The sequence below is a fragment of the Eumetopias jubatus genome, unplaced genomic scaffold, assembly GCF_037043125.1.
Source record: "Eumetopias jubatus isolate StellerSeaLion01/CBP00866 unplaced genomic scaffold, mEumJub1_p1.0 scaffold_3, whole genome shotgun sequence".
Taxonomy (NCBI): domain Eukaryota; kingdom Metazoa; phylum Chordata; class Mammalia; order Carnivora; family Otariidae; genus Eumetopias; species Eumetopias jubatus.
In genome coordinates this window covers 171,215,874-171,233,158 of record NW_028274809.1, presented here as the reverse complement: position 1 = coordinate 171,233,158, position 17,285 = coordinate 171,215,874, and positions in this window count along the sequence as shown.

Below are 17,285 nucleotides of genomic sequence, written 5' to 3'. Positions count from 1 at the left end.
TTCATCCTAATTTAATGGCTGTGTAAAAAGCGTGAAATTAATATTATTAAATAATGTAATTAGTAATGTGCAATCATGTGCATCCATGCATGTGTGTGCGCACACACACATCCTGATTCTTATTCTTTATGTAAATGATACATCTCACGAGTTTTAGTATGGGCTAGATTTATAAAATAGACTTTCTAAAATTTACAGTTTAGCCAGGATTAAGTTAGAAACCCTAATTAGGTGAGCCTATTGCTGTCATACAATGTGGTACCCATTCCATTACTCTATTTTGAGCCAAACAGTACTGTCTCTGGAGGACAGGAATGAATCTCAGTCAATGCTAGTTTTGAGAAGTCACTGAATAAACAGAGAAAACAGGAAGCAAAGATAGTTGACACAATGTTAGCAATTCCTGAGGTTATGGCTTCATGGTTGTGTTAGATGTCACCGTAAACAAAACTCCTAAAGATCACTTTGTAAAGCACTGTGGAAAGTGATATTCACATATGCACAACAGACAGTTCTAGTTATGCAAATGGATGCTTGTAACACGGGATAAAATTTCCAGTGACAGCACCAAATATGGATTATAAACAGGAGTTTTACTTCAGACAACTTAGATAAACATGCTATGATGTACTTTGGAAAATCGTTAAATAATTCAAAAAGTGGCCGCATTCATGATGAAGATTCTGAAACAATATGTATCACAATAACTTGAATGTCTTTTTTTCATAAAATGTTAACAATAGAAAACAGCTCTGTTTCTAAAAGTAAAACATATTGTTCCATGTAATATGTAATTTTAAGCCTGTATTATTAAATTAGTAAATTAAATGCAAGTAGTGATTTGACCACCTACTTCAAGTTTGTCTCCTTAGGGACATGAGAGGACTTATATTCACAGTTCCCTTATATATTTCATGATAGATACATGTTAAAATTTCTCCATTTAACATTATGTTTGAGCCTAATACAAAATCACTAAATGAAATGACAAAGGCTTCATTATGTTAAAGAGAACTTCATTTAAAGCACCATTTTATTAAAATGGATAAGTTTTTCAATTTTACTCTCAGAAGGAAAAGTTCAATCACAAAACCAATGCCTATTTAGAACAGATTTTGATTGTGTTAGGAGGAAGCCACCCTATTTTGTACAAGGTGATACTGACCAACTGAATCATTCATGCCCTTGTTTTCCTGGCACAGGAACAAAAGCTTGTTAGCGTTATTTACACAGGTTTTGAAATAAAGAAATAAAAGGGATCCCTGTCCCAATATATTTTTTTCTAGTTCTCTGCTTTTGGCTGAGCCTCATGTAAATATATCACCTTATGTAATGCCTTATGCCAACAGATTTAAAGAGTACTTTTTACTGTTGATTTTACAGGTAACAATTTTTGTGGGACATTCTGGTTTTACATATCTACTTGCATGCTTTTTCTTGGCATAAGATCTACTGAGATGTCTGTTGTCTGGGCAGGAGGTCCTGCAAAAGGACTAGCCTCTTGGGTAACTGATGTTATTGTAGCTGCTTTCCCAATTGCCAGTAAATGACATAAATTGTAGGAGACTGAAAAGGTCACCTCTGCAACAGTCCTACTTAAATGAGCTTAGTGATCACTAACCTGCAGCTACACAAAGAATCTCAGGCCTGGAACCCACAACTGACCATCTTGCTGAGGCAGTAGGCTAGTGCCTTGAGCCCACCTGAGTTTTCTCCTAAAGCACTCTTGCTGCTGAAACTGACTTAGCTGTACATGTGGAAATTAAATAATTTCTTGATGTCTTTTTTGTTTACAGTATTTAACTCTGCACTTTTTGTCACTCCAATAAATCAATAAAAACATACAAGGTAAAAAGAGAACTAATTTCAAGATATAATCTAAACTTAATACGTATATAATATGTATACATATATAGATATGCCTGCCTAAGTGTAAAATTGGTCTGATCATTCCATTATGGTTCCCTAGAATTTTATCAAAATATGAGTGTAAATATAACGTCTTCCCTTTTAGATTATGACAATACCTAGGACTACACAGTATTGCCTACAGAGTTTACTTCTGAGTCAGATTGTTTGGGTGTAAATTCCAGCTATCATTGGGCAAGTTGCTTAATCACGCTGTACATCAGGTTACACAACTACGAAATGAACGTAATCAGAGCCACTTAATAGCCAATATGGCAAGTAGTATCTGTGCATTTTTAGGAGGATTTTGGTAGCTTCCTGGTGGGGCAGCTATGAACTCTTTAGTTGCTAGAATGTGGAGAGATAGAGTGAGTTTCTAAGAGGTTAGTATGGCCAGGGTGGAAAGGAAGAGGTATCAGAATAAAATTATTTCAAGACTTTATCATCAGATGCAAGGACACTGAAGCATACTGACTAAATATTGGCCTTTTTTTGTGAGTAGGGGTAAGTTAATAAAAGAATGGTTTGGATAGCACTAGGCATATAAATTCTCAAAAAAACTATTTTAGTTTTTTATATATAATATATAAATATATAAAATACATAAATATAAAATATATAAATTTTATATATATAAAATATATAAAATATTTTTTAATATTTACCCAAAATATTACAATTTGATCTTAGAACCCTGAAAGATATATTAGAAAACAAATATTGAGTGTTTTGCTCTCTGCAGTCTGCAAAGTGTTCTACCACACATTTAGATGTCATCCAGTTGATTAGAACAGATTTCCTTCTAAATTCCCTTCTAAAAATGTGGGTTGATGGAGACATGGCCACAAATAATATTCCTGAAGAAGTTGCAGTAACTGAAATAAGATGCACGTAGACTACACCCCCAAAATAAATTCCGTTAAGTTTCTGACAATTTCTTAGGTCATTAATTTGGTAGCTTATAAAATGTAATGCTTATTTTCTTTTCTGTTGTTTATACACAGATAAGAAACAGTGCAGTATAGTAGGGGAACATGTTTTGAAGTGGCACTGTGTTTAAATAGTGGTATATAAACTTACCGCAATCAATAAAATGTACAGCCTGAGTTCTATGAGCCCATACACATACAATCACATTTAAATCATGAGCCATAATAATAATACTCAATACTTGGGTTTTAATACATTTGACATTCCTGTAGAAATATTCCTGTATTTATCAATTCCTTAATAGAAAATCTAGAAAGGATAATCAAATTTTGTATATATGTGTATATATATATATGTACATATATATGAAGATGTTTATATTTATATATATAATGAAGAATCTGAAGATTTTTTTAATTGCTTATTACTGAAACAAATTGTATGCATATTTACCAATTTTATTAATAAGAAATATATACATGGAAAGGCTGAGAGAAAAATACATAAAACATTTTTAGACTGTAAGGAGTCATTACAATATTGTATTATAAATACTATGTTAGGGAAAACAGAGAGATGAATAGTTGCATATAATAGAAATACAAACTTAGGCTGGCGAGCATCAGAAAAACTGATCTGGCTATTTTCTTCTTCTACACCTCCCTCTTTTGTTTACTGAAATACACATAACCAGATCTTGTTGCCAACAGAATCTGGCAGCCTAATTTTGAAGCACAGAGAAGCCTCCTCACTTTCTTCCCTCAGCCCTCTTGGTGATTCTGTAAGCATCAACCTCCTTTCAATAAATACCTTTCTGCTTGATGGGGTGCCTGGGTGGTGCAGAGGGTTGAGCCTCTGACTCTTGGTTTCTGCTCAGGTCCTGATCTCAGGGTTGAGAGATCCAGGCCCAGGTAGTGCTCCGCGCTGAGTTTGGAGTCAGCCTAAGACTGTCTCTGCCCCTCCCCTCCATGGCTATCTCTCTTGCTTTCTCAAATAAATAAATAAATCTTTAAAAAGAAATAAATAAGTGAATGGATGAATGAATGAATGAATAGATAAATAAATAAATACCTTTCTGCTTGAAAAGCCTAGAAAGGTTTCTGGGTTTTTTACACTACACACTGACTGACACAGAAGCCTTCTTAGAATAAATAAGTGTTTTGATCAGAACAAAGAAGTTAATCTAGGTATATTTAATTATATTATCATATGGTTAAAATCAAGCAATTTTTTTCTTATAAAATTTCAGGTTTGTCCCTATAAAAAGCTAATATTGATAATTAAATTTTTAAGCAATTGTTTTTAGGTTTAGCATTCATTTGTTTGATGGGAAACACATTATAATGCAGCTGATATTCCCTAATGAATGTATCAGTTTCCTACTGCTGCATAACAATTTACCACAAATGTGGTGTGGCTGCTTAAAACAACAAAAATTTATTAGTTCACATTTTCCCTCGGTAAAGATTCCAGGCCCAGGTTAACTGCTTCCACTAGTCAGGGTATGGCTAGTCTAAAATTAAGGTGTTAATGTGGGCTGCAATCTTACCTGAGGTCCCAGCTCATCTTCCAATCTCATCACTTCTTGACAGAATTCAGTTCATTGTATTGTAGAACCCTGTTTCCTAGCTGGTTTCCAGCAGGAGATCATTTTTAATCCTTTTCATTCTTTTAATGAAAGGGGCCACTTTCATGCCCCTGTCATGCAGCCATCTCCATAGGCAGTTTACAAAGTGTTTGCATATTCAAGACTAGAAGGAGAATTCCCTCACTTTAAACCTCTCTGAATTCTTTTAACTGCTCATCTGGTTAGAGTGGGCTTACTTAAGCTAACCCCCCATTTTATTACTTCAAAGTCAGTTGATTAAGGACATGAATTATATCTGCAAAATTCCTTCATGTTTGCTATGTAATGTTAACATTAGAGTGGTATTCTATCATACCCACATGTTCTGCTCATATTCAAGGGGTGGGGATTACACAAGGTAAGTAGTACCCCAAAGAACAAGAATCTTTAGGTCCACCTTAGAATTCTACCCATTACAATGGTGTTTGGGCTATCCAGAAATTAGTAACATTTTATGAACATGATTGCTGAAAATTACTTATTCCCCCCCAAGATATAAGTCAATGACTAATGAAATCAGTCTTTCCATCTAGAGTAATATGTTCAAGGACTCTAATCTACATGCATACAAATAATTTCATGAAAAATGTATATATGGTTTTTAATATTAATTAGAATTGGAGTTATAAAGACTCTAAAGACTGTAAAGTCTTTTTTGCTTTTATTCTGCATAGCCATATTTTGTGGACTAAAGCAGACATTCTCTGCTAGGGATTATAATTGTAGAACAGTAGAAAACTAGTGATTTTGATGCTACAGAGGAAATAGAGGAGACTGGTTAAAAATATCACACTGATAAGAAAACTATTTTCCTTTATGGCAGAGAGAGCAAAAACAAATGCTCTTGGAAAAAAGGGAGTGATTTTTTTCTTGTTTTCTTCTCTCTCTCTCTGTTTTTTTTTTTTTTGTGGTAAGTGGTTCAATGAAAAGTTTATTTCAGGCCTCTGGCAATATTTGATTTAACCATTAATTTATTTATATGAAAAATGTCCCATGTAATCTTGAAGCTTAATACAGTATGGATTATAATCATACATTTTAATGACAAACATTTAAAAATATAATTAAGTGCCCTCTGATATTTTGAAAGACTAAAGCTGAACTTCCAATAAAAAAATTCAGCATTACTATATTCAGCATTATTATTCATAATAAGGTTTTATTACTTGATATTTTATCAGCATTTTTATTACTTTTTTATTATTATAGAATGACAGCTTAAAGTAAAGCAAAAATTCTTCTTTGAAAATTACATTGGTATATTATTTGTATTGATATATTTCTGTGAATATTGGAGGCTTTCATGTTCTGTGCTCATATTGAAATTTCTCTATGATCTTAACCTTTCAGAGCCAAGAAACCCAAGGGTTCCTGTAGGGCAGAAACAATAGCAACAAAAATGATCTGTTTTTAGAGAAATATATATGAGATTGCTTAGTTAGATAGCCAGCTATATGCTTGCATGGACCTTGTGTTTCTGGAATTGTGTTGTTCAGACAGAGTTAAGAGATGTGCTATTTCTGGGTGAATATTTGGAAAATACATAAGGTTTTAAATAAGTCATGTCTATCACTTCATATATAGAGATATTAATTTGATTGACATATGCAACTTTTTATATTAAATATTTATAAGAATTTCCAATTTTCTAGAGTTACTTAATTATTCCAGGTTTTTCAAGTAGAGCATCAAATATTTATTCAGTCTTTATTATATGTTCTCTCATGGTAGCATATTGGAAAGAATATTTTCCACTCTAGAGTCAGACAGACAGTTTCAATGCAGGTTCTCTCATTAGTGAGCTAAACCTAGGCCAATACAGATTTTAAATTCTGTAAGCTTCAGATTTCTCATGTGATAGAATGTAGTTCTGATAATCAACAGGGAAGTTAACCTAAAAGTCTTGACACTATTTTTCACTGTAAATGAGGTAACTACCTAGAACATTCTTCCTTGTTTACCTCACCTCATGTATCTGGCTAACTCCAACTAGTCATAATTCAGCTGCCAGTTTAGAAATCAAGTCTTGTGGAAAAACTCCCATGGCATTGCCTTCCCACCTTCTTTCCACAGGCCGAAGTAGTTGCTTCTGCTCTTTGATCCCTATTTATTTTTCCTTTTATCATAACACCTATCACTGTGTCTCTTACTTTTCTATCTTTAGCACCTACAAGAGTGCCAGAAGCATTGTATTCGTGCAATAAATGTTTGTTGAAAAAACCCAAACATTAGTAAAAATTGTACTTATGTATTTTACTTAGTCCTGATAGTACAACCCAGTGAATTGATTTACATTGCTGTCATAAAGAAGGGGAAACTCAAGTTTAATGAATTTAAGTGATTTTCTGCTTTCCCCTTTTGAATATCAATCCTATAAGCCCATAGGTTTTGTATATTTGTGCACTGTTAACTTCACTTAGTACGAAATATGTGTAATTGTTTTTAAAAAATTAATTAACAATAAATAATAAGACTTACATAGTGGTCAGCACATATTTATGTATTTATAAACATTAATGTTTTCACAAATTCCCTTTCTCACAAATCTGGGATCTTATTTATTTATTTAAGAATTTATTTATTTATTTTAGAGAGAGAAAGAGAGGGAGGACCCTGAAGGCTCGATCCCTGGGCCCTGAGATCATGACCTGAGCAAAAATCAAAAGTCGGCCGCTTTACCAACTGAGCCACCCAGGTGCACTTATTAATTAACTAATTAATTAATTAATTCTGTAATGGAACTTGTACTCGTGATGTTAATACTTTGGATTCAAAAGCTCTCTCGATATATGAAAGATAAAAACACGGTGCTTTATTTAACTAGTAAAATAAATAAATTGAATGGTAGTCTCTAGATAATTATAGATATGGATATAGATCTATGTGATACAGAAATTGAAGGGGTTAAACTAGAGCTCTACCTTGGAAGGCAGAATCATAAACACACACAAAAAAGAAAGAACATTTTAGGAAGGTGATCTAAATTGCATAAAAGTACAGAGGCTATAAAAATAAAATTGTAAGAATAATAAAATAACTACATAAATATAAATGAAAAATAGCTAAAATATAAAAATAATGTAACACTAGACTTATACCAACCAATTTTATGTTGTAAAATAGTAAATAATGATTTAGATAAGTTGACAGTGAAGCTAAATAAGCAAAGACCATTTCTGAAGCCCCGCACAGGTAGTGTATGAGATATTATACAATTGTGATTATTTGCACAAGTTCTTAGAGTAAAATAATTACCCATATCTGATTCTAAAATCTGATTGCTAATATTCCAAAATTTTATATAAGCTGCTGTTATTTGCCAATTAACTTTCAACTAAACTTAATAAAATTAGTATCATCATCAACACATCTACAGATTTATCAAAGTGACTTTCAGAATGATGGTATTTGTATTTATTTTCATTTTTTGTTTGATAAATAATCTAAACCTTGCATGTGGGAAACATTTTTAAGTGTAACTCTTGGGAATGATCTTATTCTAGGATTCTCTATGGGAAATAATTGTTAATATACATAACATGAGAATGACCTAGTTTCCAGGAGTTTCTCAAAATTTCAGCTAAATATATATTGGATCTTAGCCTAAAATCCTTGGCAACATTTATTGCTCGCTGCTTACAGATACAGTTGCTTGAATGAATGAAGTACTTTTCAGTAGTAATTACCATGAATGGAACAGCGAGTTCCATAAAGAGTTGGACAAAATTTCTATTCTGGTATAGAAAAGATTTTGCACCAAAATCCAAACATTTAAAAATGTACATTATGATTGTGCTAAAATCTTTACATCCAAAATGATCCCTCTATTTCAAATGATCGTTCTGTTTTGTCTTAGCTTGGTTTTTCTCATATAGTGCATAAAGAAAAAAAAATTTCATTTGGCTGTTACTTGATATATACTCTAATTTTGTTCTCTTGTCTTGAGTTGGTAAAAAAAAAAAAAAGAATAGCATTGAGGAAAAAACAAGTTTTGCTCTTAACCTTCTGCAAATTACATAAAATTTATTCTAAAATAGTGACACCTTAAAAAAAGTATGATCTCTATGATACACATTTAAATTTTTTGTCCAGTTATAGGTTATAAATTAGGAGATAAAGAGTATGAAACTTAACAAATATGAAAACAACAAATTAAATTTTATCCTAATCTTATCTCCTAACACATAGTCTAATCTTCTAATATTTTAATAATCTCTTATCTCCTAATAACAAGGTTATGTGGCTATTTTATTGGTTTTATACAAGATATATATTGTACAATTTATATCTTGTACTTTTTAAATTCTGTATTTTCTAAATGATAATTTTTTTGTAAACTATTTTAATGTATTTTATTTCTCAACTTGGGGAATAAGTCAATATGTCACCAATATGCCCACTGTAAAGTTTTCAATTCATAGAGAAATGCATGCCATGAACCAGAGGAAATTCTACTGCGCTGATTGACTTACTTGATCTCAAGGTCACTATTTAGGTCAAAGGTCTAAATATAATTGGCTGTAATTTAGTCAATAGGACTATATTTCATCACACCAAAGATTATTCTGTTAATGTCAAAGATCACTGAACTCTATCCAGAATTAGTCTGATGTAAATCTAGGGGGATACAGTCAAAGAGTTGAGGGTAAAGAATAGTTTTCTGAAATAGGCCAAACCTCTGAAATTCCTAGCTTTAATAGAATAAGCTGTGCACAGCAGAAAGGAAATGACATTTTAAGTATTATTTTGTTAACACTTAGAGCAGTAGTGAATGCTTATAAGAAACTGGCAGATGATCTCATTAGGTAAAATGACTACTAAGGAGTGTCATTACTAACAAAACTCAGGGTGCTACACACATTCCCACTTGTGAGTTACAAAAATGCAATTCTGCACTATTGTTGTTTTGATGGTTGTGATGATTTTTACTACAAATGTTGCCAGTCTTGCAAAGTCATCTCTGATATGTGAATATCACATAATAAATTCTGAAAAAAACTCATCTCCATTATAGGAAAGAAATATTAAAACTTCATTCACTTTTGAAAGGTAAGGAATATTTTATAGATAGTAGAATATATGTGACATAATTAAGAGAGTTTTTGGCACATTTCAAATATGAAGAAGGAAGGTAGCCCAATTGTAGATAGAATTCAGGCCAGAACACTCAACTGACTGCCCATGTACAATGGAGGCCCGTCCATCCCTGATGGTGCGGGATTTGTGTCCTGCAGCTATGTTCCACAATAAACATTGTTTTAACACTTAAATGACTTCTATAGAAATTTCTGTGTCTTTGTTGATTGAAAAATAAATTTAATTTCAAAATGGCATCTTTTGATTCTGTTTACTTGGGCCAACAATGAAAATCTGATGGTACAGCTATTGCAAATTGTTGAGAGAATATTTTGAGTGATATCAGTTTAATTCGTGGCTCAGAAGAGTGCTAACAGGTTGTTTTAGAGGGAGGGAGAGAACCATTTTTAATCCCCCTAAGTGTAAGCTTGTTATCCATATGTCCAGATGCAGCCTGAAATACATGCCCCAGTTTACAAACTGGATGTCAACTTCCGTGCCAAGACTATTGTTTGGTACAGGGAAGCTCAGACTATGGTGCTGAGCAGCACCGCCTCAGCCGGGCTCCACTAACATGAGTTATCAGTGTCTCTTAAGAGTTACTTGCTGCTGAGTGAAGGAAATAGGGCCTTGGTCAAATAATAGGGACATAATGAAATAGTGTTTTTCAAATGATTTTGTGTCTCTGTGTGTGTGTATACTTGAATGCATGTATGTGCATGTTCAAGATTCTTCGTGATAAATGTAAAATGAAATTTCAGAAAAGCTGGTATAGAGAATTTTAGAGAAATAAATTCTTTAATCTCTCTACCCCATTAAAGCCCCATTGAACTTTATCTTAAAGTTGTATATACATCTCTTGAGGGCAGGTTATCTCATCTCTTTGTGATGCAATTTCCTTAGTTGCAAAATTGGTTACTAATAGTACTTATTCCTAGAGTTGTTAACATAGAATTGACCTGTTAATATCTCTGAAGTGGCTATCTCATAGTAAACACTATATAACTCTTTAGGAAAAAAAAACAAAAAACCCTAAAACAAAAAGAAATTGAATAGATAGCTTTTCCCAGAAGATTTAGAGTCTCTTGTTCATTTCCCAGGTAAATGATCTGAATTATGCCTGATTTAAAATTTTGGTAGAGTTTTTTAAACTATATTTTTAATTAGGCCAGAAATAAAAGAGTTCAACTACCTATATTAACACTTCACAATATTAGAAAAAAAGAAAAACAAAAACAAAAATTCATAGCCATTGATCAGAAGATGACTCTGACTCCCGCATTGGTAAAATACAAGGTCATCATGAAAATGTACATTCTATAAATAAAACAGGATAACTTGATCCTCAGGAATATTTTACTCAGGCAATGATGGTAATAATAAACTCTCATTCTATAGTATCCTAGCTTCATGTAAAAGTATAAATAATATTTAAACTTATATTTTATTTCCCTGTGGGAATGTATTATCATAACCCTTTGCCAGGAGGTAATTTAGTTATATTTAAAGTTCGAATGAAATCTTAAGAACTAAAGGAAATATAACTTAAACCTCAATTCAGATGAATAATAAAAATAAAAAAGTCATTGAAACTCATGTGAACTAAAAGCTAAAGAATTTCACATTCTCCAAATTAGGTCATCTCTCAAGAAACCTACTCTTCAAGAAACTAATGATTGTTAGTGACATTTTAAAAAATTGAATGTTGGAAGGCAATGCTTTAAAATGAAAAATATATTTATAAATTTATATTCAGTTCTGTTAAATTTTTAAAATCTTCTTAAAATTATCTTTGGGTCCAAAATTAAGACACATCTGCTAAATTAGTGTACAGAATTAACCAGAATATAAATGAAGCAATTTCTAAGTTTAAATTAATCACAATGATGATTTGGGCTGAAGTTTTATTGCTTTTCACTTAAAATTAATTTGTAATGTATTTCTAATCCATACCACTTTTTTTCCAAATGCATGTAATTAAGGGATAAAATACAAACAGAAAAATTCCAAAATGTAAAAACAAACAAACAAAAATCTAAAAAAAAAAAGAACAAAAACCTTACTTTCCAAAATAACAAGGCATGAGTTATTTACTGACTGAAGTGGTTTCACTTATTGGGAACTACTTTTGCCTATCTCATGTGAACATCCAGGTGACAATGACATTTAAATGAGAGTCGACCTGCATTCATTACTGTATATGAATGGAAAGGTTATATTTGGTAAAACAAACCTCTTTGCAGTCTTAGTAACTGAGGAACAATTTACACATCAAAGAGTGAGCTACCCAAACAGATTAGAGCTTTTCAATAAACCCTTATTAAAGAAGATGTGATCTAATCCTCTAAACCAATGTGAACTATAGTCTGATCTTGAAAATAAGCAAAATCTGTCTATAAGGATAAAGTAATTTTATCATAATTTTTGAAAACATTAAGAGTGGGGTTTAGATGGGAATTCATATGAGTGGGAATATGTGTAATGATCTATTTTCACGTACCTGAAGAAAACCAAGCGCTGCTCACTTGGCATTTATTGAACCCTCCCATGGAAAAGATGACTTGATGCTCAGAATGAAAAGTCCTTCCCTGGCTCCCTTTTCACTTCCTCTGTGACAGCCAGATATCTAAGATCTCTCAGCCATGCTGCAAAGAAGAAAGAATGAACAAAACAAACCAAGATCAGAGCTCATTCCCTGGTGAGGTACAGATTATTAATTTCTTCCTTCTCAACACTTGAATGCAGACAAGAAGAGGAAAAAAGGATAGTTGCTGTGTTATTTGGGGTAAGAATGCAGAAGAGCCAAACTAGCCCTTTCCAACCTAACTGTGAATTCCTATCCATCAGTGAAACTTTCTGGACCAGAATTTGTGAATGTGTAATCTTTGTCTTGTACTTTCTTCCTATCCAGTTACCTCACACAAGGAAAGGGATGTTATAATTTCAATGGAGATGCTGTCGGCATATGTAATTGAGATGAAATAAAGCAGAATAAAAAGGACTTATATGAAGCTGTGTGTTCAAGTACCAATTGAACTCAAGTTACTTAACCTTCCCAAGTTTCAATTTCTTCTTCTGAAAATAAAGATAATGACATCTTCCCTACTTGCCTCATAGCATTTTGGGAAAAATAAAAAGAAATGGTACAGATAAAAGTATTTGACAGAAAGTACAAGAGCATACACATGTCTTATGGCCCATTTCTTTTTCTACTGTCCGTTCTACTGACAGATAGGTGACATAAACTCAAGTGAATATATACAAAGTGAGTTTTATTTAGAAGAAGCTGTAGAACATGAGATTGAAGAGCAAGTCTGGATTTGAACCCTGATTGAGGCGCATTTTATTGCATGATTTTCAACAAATTAATTAATATTCTGGAGTCTCAATTTCTTCACTAGTAAAAAGCAGTTGATATGACAATTAAATAGATATCTAAAATGCTTGTCATTAAATTATAATTATCACTGAGTGTCCCTTCATTCAACACTGCCAGTACATATCACATTGCCTATTACACAGATGAAAAATTTGAGACCTTGAAATGTTAGATAGCTTATCCAAAGGCAAAGAATTAATAAGTGTTCAAATAGAGATGAAAACCAGAATCATTTACGTCAAAATCCGGGCTCTTTTCTTTTAAAATGCTTTTTTATTCAAAGCCATCTAAGTTCCAACACAATAGGCTCATTATAAGGAAATGCTCACAACTTCTCAAGAATTTAATAGCAGATACCATGCTTAAAGAAGTTAAGATTGGAATACAAAAATCTGGTATTGATTTCTTTACAACTACTTCACCTGAATTCTTGTGATATAAAGAGAAATCTGGAAAGTAACCATAAATAAACTTTGAAATTTTTTGACTGTTCTGGTTTTCATTTAAAAGAAAATTCAATAAAACATTCTTTAAGTAAAACAAAGTTATTGAAAAGCATGTGGATCAAGCATATGTTTTACTGATAGGGTATGCTTGTGAATGTGCATGTGTGTGTGTGTTTGAAGGTGACAAGATACTCTGAATTATTTTTGTGTGTGGGTGTGGCTATGATAGAAATCATAAAGCAAAATGGGTGTTCTACACTACTCAAATTTAAACATTCCTTATTTGGTGGCCCTGGTTTTTCTCCCAGCAGCATTTTTGTGAGACTTAGCATACTTTTCAAATTAAGTTGTTATACAGAAAGTGCTAGTGACTCACCTGGGGGGTTAGGGAACAGGTAAAGGTAGTGAGAAGAATTTGCCAAGAATAGGATTGCCAGATTTAGCAATAAATATAAATAAATAATAAATATAGATTGAGTATACTATATATGTACATACGTATATACATTGAGTAAATTCAAATTTCAGATAAGAAACAAGTAATTGTTTTAATATAAGTACCCCCAGGGCGCCTGGGTGGCTCAGTTGGTTAAGCGACTGCCTTCGGCTCAGGTCATGATCCTGGAGTCCTGGGATCGAGTCCCGCATCGGGCTCCCTGCTCGGTAGGGAGTCTGCTTCTCCCTCTGACCTTCCTCCCTCTCATGCTCTCTCTCTACCATTCTCTCTCTCTCTCTCAATAAATAAATAAAAATCTTTAAAAAAAAAATAATATAAGTACCCCCAAATATTATGTGGGACATACTTATATTAGAAATCATATTCATTTTTTTCTGAAACTTAAATTTAAATGTCTATACATTTTCTATGCTGCATAATAAATTATTACACATTTAACATCTTAACAAATTACCCACTTATTATCCTACAATTTATGTTGGTTATATGTCAGAGTACTTCTGACCTATGGCTGAGTTCTTTGCTCAGAGTCACATAAGCTTGAAATCAAGGGGTCGGCTGGGCTGTATACTCATCTAGAAGCTCAATTAGAGAAGGATCCACTTCTGAATTCCTGGAGGTTACTATATACATCAATTTCTCTTGATTGTATGATTTGTGGTAGCTTGCTTCTTCAAAATCAGAAACCGAGATAAAGTCTCTATTGCTTTGATTCATTGCCTTCAGAGAAGAACTCATTCCTTTTTTTAAAAGGCTCAGATGAGGGGTGCCTGGGTGGCCCAGTCAGTTGAGCATCCAACTCTTAATTTCAGCTTGGGTCATGATCTTAGCATCCTGAGATCCAGCCCCCTGTGTCAGGCTCTGCACTCAGCAGGGAGTCTGCTTAAGATTCCCTCCCCCTCTGTCCCCCTGCTCCCTCCCCCTGAAATAAATTAAAAAAAAAAACACACACAAAAAAACATGGCTTGGATGATTTGATCAGGCGTACCTACCATAATCTCTCTTTTTGATTAATTCAATGTCAACTGATTAGGGATCTTAATTACATTGGAAAAATCTCTTCACCTTTGTTGTATAATCTAACAGAATATCCCATAACATTTACCATATTCTACTGGGTAGAAACAGGTCACAGGTTCTGCCCACATTCAAGGTGAGGAGATTACACAAAAGTGTGTCTCATTTGAGGTCAACCTAAGGGTGTCTACTATACTGAACATTCTATAATTTATTTAGCAACCTTATCCAGGAGAACATATGGTTTGATAATACATGATCAATCATACATAGAGATGGTAAATATAAACAAATTATTTTTTGAGTGGTATGCACAGAAGATAACACAAGAATCAAGGATTTATAGGAATAATATGGTTTAGAGCTTTCTACCAACCACCTTTATGTTGCTGGTATTTCCATGATTTATCAAATTATACCCAACTCAACAAAAATTGCTAAAAATTAGCATCACATCTCTTGTGAGAAATTTTTTTTAAAGATTTTATTTATTTATTAGAGAGAGAGAGAATGAGAGACAGAGAGCACGAGAGGGAAGAAGGTCAGAGGGAGAAGCAGACTCCCTGCTGAGCAGGGAGCCCGATGCGGGACTCGATCCTGCGACTCCAGGATCATGACCTGAGCCAAAGGCCATCGCTTAACCAACTGAGCCACCCAGGCACCCTCTTGTGAGAGATTAACCGATAGTTTTAGAATTACTGTAACACATTCATCATCATTTACTTATTAATTCTAAAATCATTGATTGAGTTCCCACCATAAGGAATAATTGCTTTGCTCCAGCAGTATAAAGATAAGCAACATCCCACTCATCCCCTAAAATAACCTGTGGTCTAGAAAACCAGAGACACATACATTCAGATAAGTGAGAATTCCAAATTATAAAAAAGAAAACAATTGACTAAAGCCTATTTCACTTAAATTTTAGTTCTTAAAAAAATCATGGAAAAGTTCTACAATCAAATAAATTTTGGCCACATCAAGATGTTTCATTTCATATCCATTCCTTAGAGATATATAACACACATTAACATAGAAGTCTTTGAGACATCTTATATAAAGTGCTTAAATTTGTATAATCTGTTTTTTCACAATAATTGATGTATTACAGTCATCCTGCACCTATATTTGGATTCACCATCTAAACATTTGCTTAAGCACCAAATCTTGGAATTTTTCTAAAATTTTGTTTTTCCCTCTGCCCCAGTTCCCATTACTTAGGAAGCCCTGTCCATTCTGCTTTCTAAATGTGTCAATGGCTCAAGGATGTCTCCTTGGCCATTAAAACAGCCTTGGGAGAGAAACTTCTTGGAGACAGATCTCAGCAAAAGTCAGTTCTGGGAAGTTATTAAAAAATGTTTTCGGGACAGAGATGTCTTTGAATCTATGTGTGGATCTCAGTGAAAGAAAAAGAGAAGAGTAACTTTTTTTCTCCCTTCTTTCATTTTACTCTCTGTAAATTTGATAGCTGTTCTGAAATGTCTCATAGCAGTACACCTGGATGGAAAATGAATGGATTTCATTTGCATATTTCAACAATTAAAAGCGCTAAATCTCACTAATTGTGCATAATTACAATTTAGTGATTATACTAAGCAAACTATAATTTACAATTTAAGTGATTACTCTGTAATTCATTACCAAGCTATGTGACTCAGCAAAAGATAATAACATTTTTGGAGGGCTATCTTTCAAAAGATTCCATGTCAATGTTTTTCTATGAGTTTGGTTGAAAATAAACTTCTTAGTTGTAATGAAGCCCATGGAGAATATCTGTAAACTGATTGTTAGTCACCAGCTATGACCAGGCTTGCAGGACCTGTCATTGTGCAGAGTTTTGCCTCCACCCCAAGGACTACATGACATTTTTGCACAAATGGAGCTTTCCCTATTCAGTAGCTTACATGCTACTATACTTATGTGTTTTTTTTTTTTCCTCTTTCCCTGCTGTCATTTCTCAGCCATCAGCAATGTTTCACAGTGCTTCAACTTGCCAAATAAGGGGGTTTTGTGATGTTTTCTCTGCCTGACTTGTTTGTGATCACCCTGCTTCAAATCATCAGTCAGTATGTGGTTTGGCTGCTGGTCATTCACCCAATCTTGCAGACAAGCCCTATAAAGCTGAATTGTAATGAGTGTGACTCCATCGCCACTGGGTTCACAGTGTATCACAACTGAGGAATTGTTTGAGAATTTGATTTTAAATAGAAAGTATGAGCTGAAAACCACAGGACAATATGCTATCTGTTAGTGTGCCAAAGATGTGCTCACTTGTTCCCATTAACTTCTCTAGATCATCTCTGAGTACATCATTTGATTGGCATTTTGCTCAACTAATACACTTTCATAGTCAATTTTGACTGCGAATGTTCAGCTCCCTATCTTGACTAGTTTTGGGTCTTCCTGATAGTGGGTAATACACAAACAAGGATGTCTTCAAGGCAG